Genomic DNA, 7,043 nt, shown 5'->3' with positions numbered 1-7,043 from the left:
AGCTTTGTACTGTGACTAATCTTTTCTAGTAAATAAGTTGTAAAATATTTTTTTTAAATAACATTACGGTTTCAACAGAGGTAGCCTGCAGGCTGCAGTTATGCATCCAGCTAATGACTTAGGCTGCTGATCTCATTGAAAAATGCATTATGTTGCTGTTGATGCCTGGGGCCAAACTCAGGTCAAAAGTTGTGTTATTTGTCATCCTCTTAAAATCTTCATAAAATATGTGTTGGGCTGTGCAGCATCTTATTCTCTCTCTCTTTCTCTCTCGCTCTCTGCATGTGTGTGTAACTATTTAAAGGAAGAAATACAGTGCCAGTTTGGACATACCTACTCATTCCAGGGTTTTTCTTTATTTTTACTATTTTCTACATTGTAGAATAATTGCAAAGACATCAATGCTATGAAATAACACATATGGAATCATGTGGTAACCAAAAAAGTGTTAAACAAATCAAATAATATTTTATATTTGAGATTCTTCGAAGTTGCCACCCTTTGCCTTGATGACAGCTGTGCTGGTGTGCCTTGTTAAAAGTTAATTTGTGGAATTTCTTTCCTTCATAATGCGTTTGAGCCCATCAGTTGTGTTGTGACAAGGTAGGGGTGGTATACAAGTCCATATTATGGCAAGAACAGCTTAAATATGCAAAGAGAAACGACAGTCCATCATTTCTGTAAGACATGAAGGTCAGTCAATCCGGAAAATTTCAAGAACTGAAAGTTTCTTCAAGTGCAGTCGCAAAAAACATCAAGTGCTATGATGAAACTGGCTCTCATGAGGACCGCCACAGGAAAGGAAGACCCAGAGTTACCTCTGCTGCAGAGGATAAGATCATTAGAGTTATCAGCCTCAGAAATTGCAGCCCAAATAAAATGCTTCACAGAGTTCAAGTAACAGACACATCTCAACATCAAATGTTCAGAGGAGACTGTGTGAATCAGGCCTTCATGGTTGAATTGCTGCAAAGAAACCACTACTATAGGACACCAATAAGAAGAATGATCTGGCCTCCACAATCACCAGACCTCAACCCAATTGAGATGGTTTGGGATGAGTTGGACCGCAGAGTGAAAGAAAAAAGCAGCCAACAAGTGCTCACCATATGTGGAAACTCCTTCAAGACTGATGGAAAAGCATTCCAGGTGAAGCTGGTTCAGAGAATGTCAAGATTGTGCAAAGCTGTCATCAAGGCAAAGGGTGGATAAATACATTTTGATTTGTCTAGCACTTTTTTGGTTACTACATGATTCCGTATGTGTTATTTCATAGCATTGATGTCTTCACTATTATTCTACAATGTAGAAAATAGTAAAACATTAAGAAAAACGCTTGAATGAGTAGGTGTTTCCAAACTTTTGACTGGTACTGTATATACAATATCTTTGTTGTTCTGTCCTTTTAAACATGTCTGAAGTAGGATAATGTATTAAACATATGACACAGAAAACACAGACTTTGATTGGCATCTGAACCAGGATGACTCATGTTTGACTCACACACACCGTGGGACTGAGGATGCTCTGAAATACATGTTGGTGGACTCCCTGCCAGAAGTACTCAATACACTCAACGAGATGGATCTCATGGTTTGAGGTCTTCAAAAGAAAAAGCAGGAAGATGAGCGGAAAAGCCAAACATGTGTGTATGCAACAAAACCCTTTTCAGCTATGGTCCAAGTGTAACCAGATTTCAGCATTTCTGACAGTGAAGAGACATTTACACGTTTATCCCTCTTATAGATCAAGATGTTAAGGTGTCAATATGCCAGATTAAGACTCCAGATAAAACAGGATTAGTTGTGATAATCCAGGAGCGTAATCAGGCCCTGCCTGGTGCCTCAGGCTTTAGACCGTGTATCTTCTGTTTGTTAACTAGAGACGCTTTGGACCATGGCCAGATAATTAATCACTTAGTGACTGCAGTGATTCTTTCTATACAACTATTACTGTTCTAGTCAGTCAAAAGCTGTAACCCTGCAGCTTCAGGAGTAGACAAAACAGCATTGAAAAACACCATTGAATCATTATGATTGTCATTCACTGTCATTATTTACAAAGTCAACATTGTTTTATGTTTTTTATCAAATCAGTAGTTGCTGTAATCTGATTGTAAATAGTTGCAGTAATCTGATTGGAAGAAGCCTCAGAAAGTTATTGGATGATTTATATTTAGGGCTACTCCATCATAGAAAATAGTTTATATGTTTTGGACAAGAGCCCAAAGATTTCTGTAGAAAATTCGTGTTTTTTATTGCTTATGTATCAATACATGTTTTATTGTTCATGTTGAACTGAGTTGTTTTTTTCCCCAGCTTCTTCTCCTCATGTAAGATCATCAACCCGGTACCTAGCAGATAATTCTTATTGTGGAGTTGAGAATTCTCAGCCTTTACCCTATTTTTGTCAATCATTTAAGGTGCTCTGTCTCCACCTACTGGAGATCAGATGAACTGCAACCCATTTAAGTCCAGCTCAGTTACAAGAACGAAGTGTGACTCATTACACTGGTGTGACTCGAATAGCGTAAATCCTTTTTTGTCCCACTATGGATGTCTGTTTATTACAGTAATGTCTGTTTCCCTGAATAATCTACAGTTATCATTGGATCTTATTTTGTTTTTGTTTTACCTTTATTTAACTAGGCAAATCTGTTAAGAACACATTTTTATTTACAATGATGGCCTACCCCAGCCAAACTCCCCTAACCCGGACAACGCTGGGCCAATTGTGCGCCGCACTTATCACCCTCTCACTTCACAATAATCAAACCAGAGAGCAACTGTAGCCTACATGTATAGGAGTGTCACCTAATGCTGTCAGTATGCTCAAGGAAGCAGGAGGGTTGAAGTCAGGCGCAGGAGACACAAGTCCGTGAACACACGTTTAATAAATAATCCACACTTGCCAAAAACAGGTAGGGCAGGGCAAAGTAAAACAAATACCCATAAACCGCCCGAACACAGCGTAGGGACGCAGCCCAAAACCCACAGGCAGAGGGAAGAAACACCTGTTCCCCAGACGTACAGCCTGACGAAAATAATCACGCACAAAAACAAACCTACACAGAAAGACTAAATAACCCCCCCCCCCCCCCCCCCCCCACTAATGAACTAATACTAAACAGGTGCAAACCTAAACTAGACTTGACCAACAGAAAATAAACAGAGGATCGATGGCAGCTAGTAGGCCAGCGACGACGACCGCCGAACGCCGCCCGGGCGAGGAGGGGCGCCACCTTCCGTCGATGTTGTGACAAATGCCTGACATTTACATGACAGAGACTGTAGTGAAAGAGAAGGAAAGGGGATACCTAGCCAGTTGTAGAACTGAATGCATTCAACTAAAATGTGTCTTCCGCATTTAACCCAAACCCTCTGAATCAGAGAGATGTGGGGGCTGCCTTAATCAACATTCACGTGCAGGGGTCTGCCTTAATCAACGTCTTCGTCAGCTCAGGGATTTGATCAAATAACCTTTCGGTTACTGTACCAACGCACCTACCCGCCAGGCTACCTGAGAAATGGGCAGTATCTAGTAGCCTCTCAGGTATTACCATGTGTCACCCTAGAGATCCTTAGTCATACAACTATAGTAGCTAAGGGAACAATGTAACTACACTGCATTGTCACTTAAAATGTACTGTATCTGTGATCTAAATTGATAGTTGGGTCATTTTTTATTTAGCCTTTATTTAACTAGGCAAGTCAGTTAAGAACAAATTCTTATTTACAACGTACATAACTAAAACCAGTGAGTGAGTGAGTGGTGTTGTATTGTGCTTCTGTGTGTTTGACTTACAGGAGCCCTCGGACTGACAAGCCATCCTTCACCGATGTGACTCAGGTGTTTGGGCCTGTCAGAAAGAATGATGACTCGACCCTAGTTTGAAAATGATTTATTCACCAACCCTGCATCCTCTAGAATAGTAGTAGAAGTTAATTTACTTGCTTACATGCCTTCAGAATGAGGTTCTTATTCTCAACACCCCACTTTGCCTTCTTATTATCAAAACAGATAAATAGCTAAAATTTGAAAAAAGTCTGATTGAATTTTATGATTTTATAATTGAATTTTAAATATTTTTACTTTCAGTTTTGTTTAACTCAGTCCTTTTCATTGAGGGAGCAAAGTAAAAAAATATGATACATTTATTTGTTCATTACTTTTTGGGAAATTGTGGTAAAATGCATAATATCTGATCAAAAAACATAAAAATAATGATGAAACAGATAATTGAAGATCCTAATCTCAGTGATCCAAGAGGATATTTTGTGAAAAATGACAGTTAAAAAATGTTTGGTTAAATGAGAATGACCCATATCTTCTTTCACTGCCAGCCGTCATAGGGTATAAAAGCCCACAGCTGTCTGGCCCTAGTGTTTATTTACAGCGAGTGCATCAGGCTGTGGTGGTGCATGCAGTTAGACCCACAATGGAGCATTAGGACATATCTCAATTTTACATGAAGACAGTGGACCATGGGTCATTAGGACACATCTCAATTATACATGAAGACAGTGGGCCATTAGGACACATCTCAATTATTCATTAAGACAGTGGGCCATTAGGACACATCTCAATTATACATGAAGACAGTGGGCCATTAGGACACATCTCAATTATACATGAAGACAGTGTGCCATTATCACATCTCAATTATACATGAAGACAGTGGGCCATTAACCATTTGGACACATTTCAATTATAAATGAAGACAGTGGGGCATTGGCCATTTGGACACATCTCAATTTTACATGAAGACAGTCGGCCATGGGTTATTAGGACACATCTCAATTAACCTGTCTGGGCTAGGGGGCAGTATTTTCACGGACGGATGAAAAACGTACCCAATTTAAACAGGTTACTACTCTGGCCCAGAAACTAGAATATGCATATTATTAGTAGATTTGGATATAAAACACTCTGAAGTTTCTAAAACTGTTTGAATGGTGTCTGTGAGTATAACAGAACTCATATGGCAGGCAAAAACCTAAGAAAAATCCAAGCAGGAAGTGAAAAGTCTGAGAATTGTAGTTCTTCTTTCGATTCTCTATCGAAGCTACAGTGTCTGTGGGGTGACGTTGCACTTCCTAAGGCTTCCATTGGCTGTCTAAAGCCTTCAGAAATACCATGCTAATACACTACCAAGCAATGCAAAAAGATGTGGAATTAACCCCATAACAGGTGTGTGTCTTTTTGGATCAAGAATTGATCAAGAATAACAATAGGCTTGATCAAATCCTCTTCCCTATTACGGCATCATATAATACACAGTCATATGCAAATCCATAAATCTCCGTCAATAAAAACATTGAAAACCTTAACATGACTTCTTGCAATGTCATTATTTTCCTCACCATCCATCAATAGTTGAATTGTGTTCTTTTTCTTTGTACATGCACCGAGCTTCCAATTGGCTGGAGCCAAGCAACAGGCTAAATTAAAAAAATTAAAAACAACATTATTCTTAATGAGAAATATAATCTAATAAACAAATATTTGCATAATGAAAGACAAGAAAACTGTCTCCAACAATGTATTTAGCTATGTATAAAACTTTGATATTGTCAGTAAGGTCATTGAGACTAACAATAGACAATAGTTATTGTGGGAGGTTTAGGGATAAATATAGTGAAGGATCATGAATGTTAAAGATTTGTTCACAGTGGGTATTGTCTGTGTTGTGCAAAGTATTTTTATTCTCAGTCCACAGAATGGAAAACCTATCATTGAACCATGATAAGGGGAGTTACCAATGATATACACTATTCGTTTCTGGGAAATACATCCTGGTTTCTATCGCTACTTGCATATTTATTTTGACCCCATTCCTGAAAGCTCACCCTTCCAGGAACACATATGTTTGTTCCCCCACAATATACTGTATGTATCCATATTGCCCATGAGTTTCTAGGGGATAGACCATATGTTCTCAAGAGAAAATAGGCAAAATAATGAAAAAGAATCGAATCCACAATTACATAATATGCAATGAACTACTGACATTTTCATTTGTAAATCATTATTATAACCCAAATGAAACCTTTGATTTATAGAGCCCTGGGGTGAATGAAAAAAGTTGTATATGTATTAGGTTGTTAAAATCTTAGATGACATGTAAAAAACAACTTATCGCTGAACTAAATCAAAATATGTATTTGTATTATAACCTCTGAAGAACGTGTCTAGAACTCACAAGTATCATTAAAAATGTGTAAGAAATGACCCTCAACAATATGGAAATACTCTTGAACTACACCCCTATTCATAAACGTGTACAAATCTCAGGGGATGCTGATGGGGGTATAAAGACCAGCAGTAATTTAGCCTACATGTTGGGGATGAGTTCCAATAAATGGACGTATGTAAATGATAAATGATTCCCATTCCCTGCGGATATACATGCAGGGTTTTACAACATATTTGTGTATACCGACATCATATCCTATCAAAGGGTAGGAGACAGTTATGTGCCCCTCCTGAGAACAGTTCATATAGAGGGAAGGACTATGTACCTGTAAGCAAGAAATATATTGAAAACATTCTGGTTGAGCTTAAAACGGATCAGAACAAAAATATCGAATTTACTTATGGTAAAACGATTGTAAAACTGCACTTTAGACCCACCAAAACCTCTCTACATATCTAATATATTATTAGTATTATATATATTTTTTTTATAAACATAATACAAATAAATTACAATGGTTATGGAACACAACCAACATCTCGACCCTAACCGCTATGTCTCATACTATGTTGATCAAGTGGGTAATGGGTTACCCGGATATCACGGATCCCCGACCATGTACGGTTCGGGGATAGGAGGCATATTTCGTAACCTCTTTAGGAGGGTTTTACCGTTTATGAAGAGAGGCCTCAGCATAGCCAAACCACATTTAAAATCCGCGGCTAAAAATATTGTAAGTGAGGTTGTAGCAAATGCTCTGACCAGAAGGACTTCATCAGATGCCGAGCATCAAGAAGGGTCGGGGCTTATGCTGTTGTCTCGAAGGACTATATGTGTAAAAGCTCGG

Source organism: Salmo trutta, chromosome 23, assembly GCF_901001165.1.
Source record: "Salmo trutta chromosome 23, fSalTru1.1, whole genome shotgun sequence".
NCBI lineage: Eukaryota > Metazoa > Chordata > Actinopteri > Salmoniformes > Salmonidae > Salmo > Salmo trutta.
Note: the sequence above shows the minus strand (reverse complement) of the source record.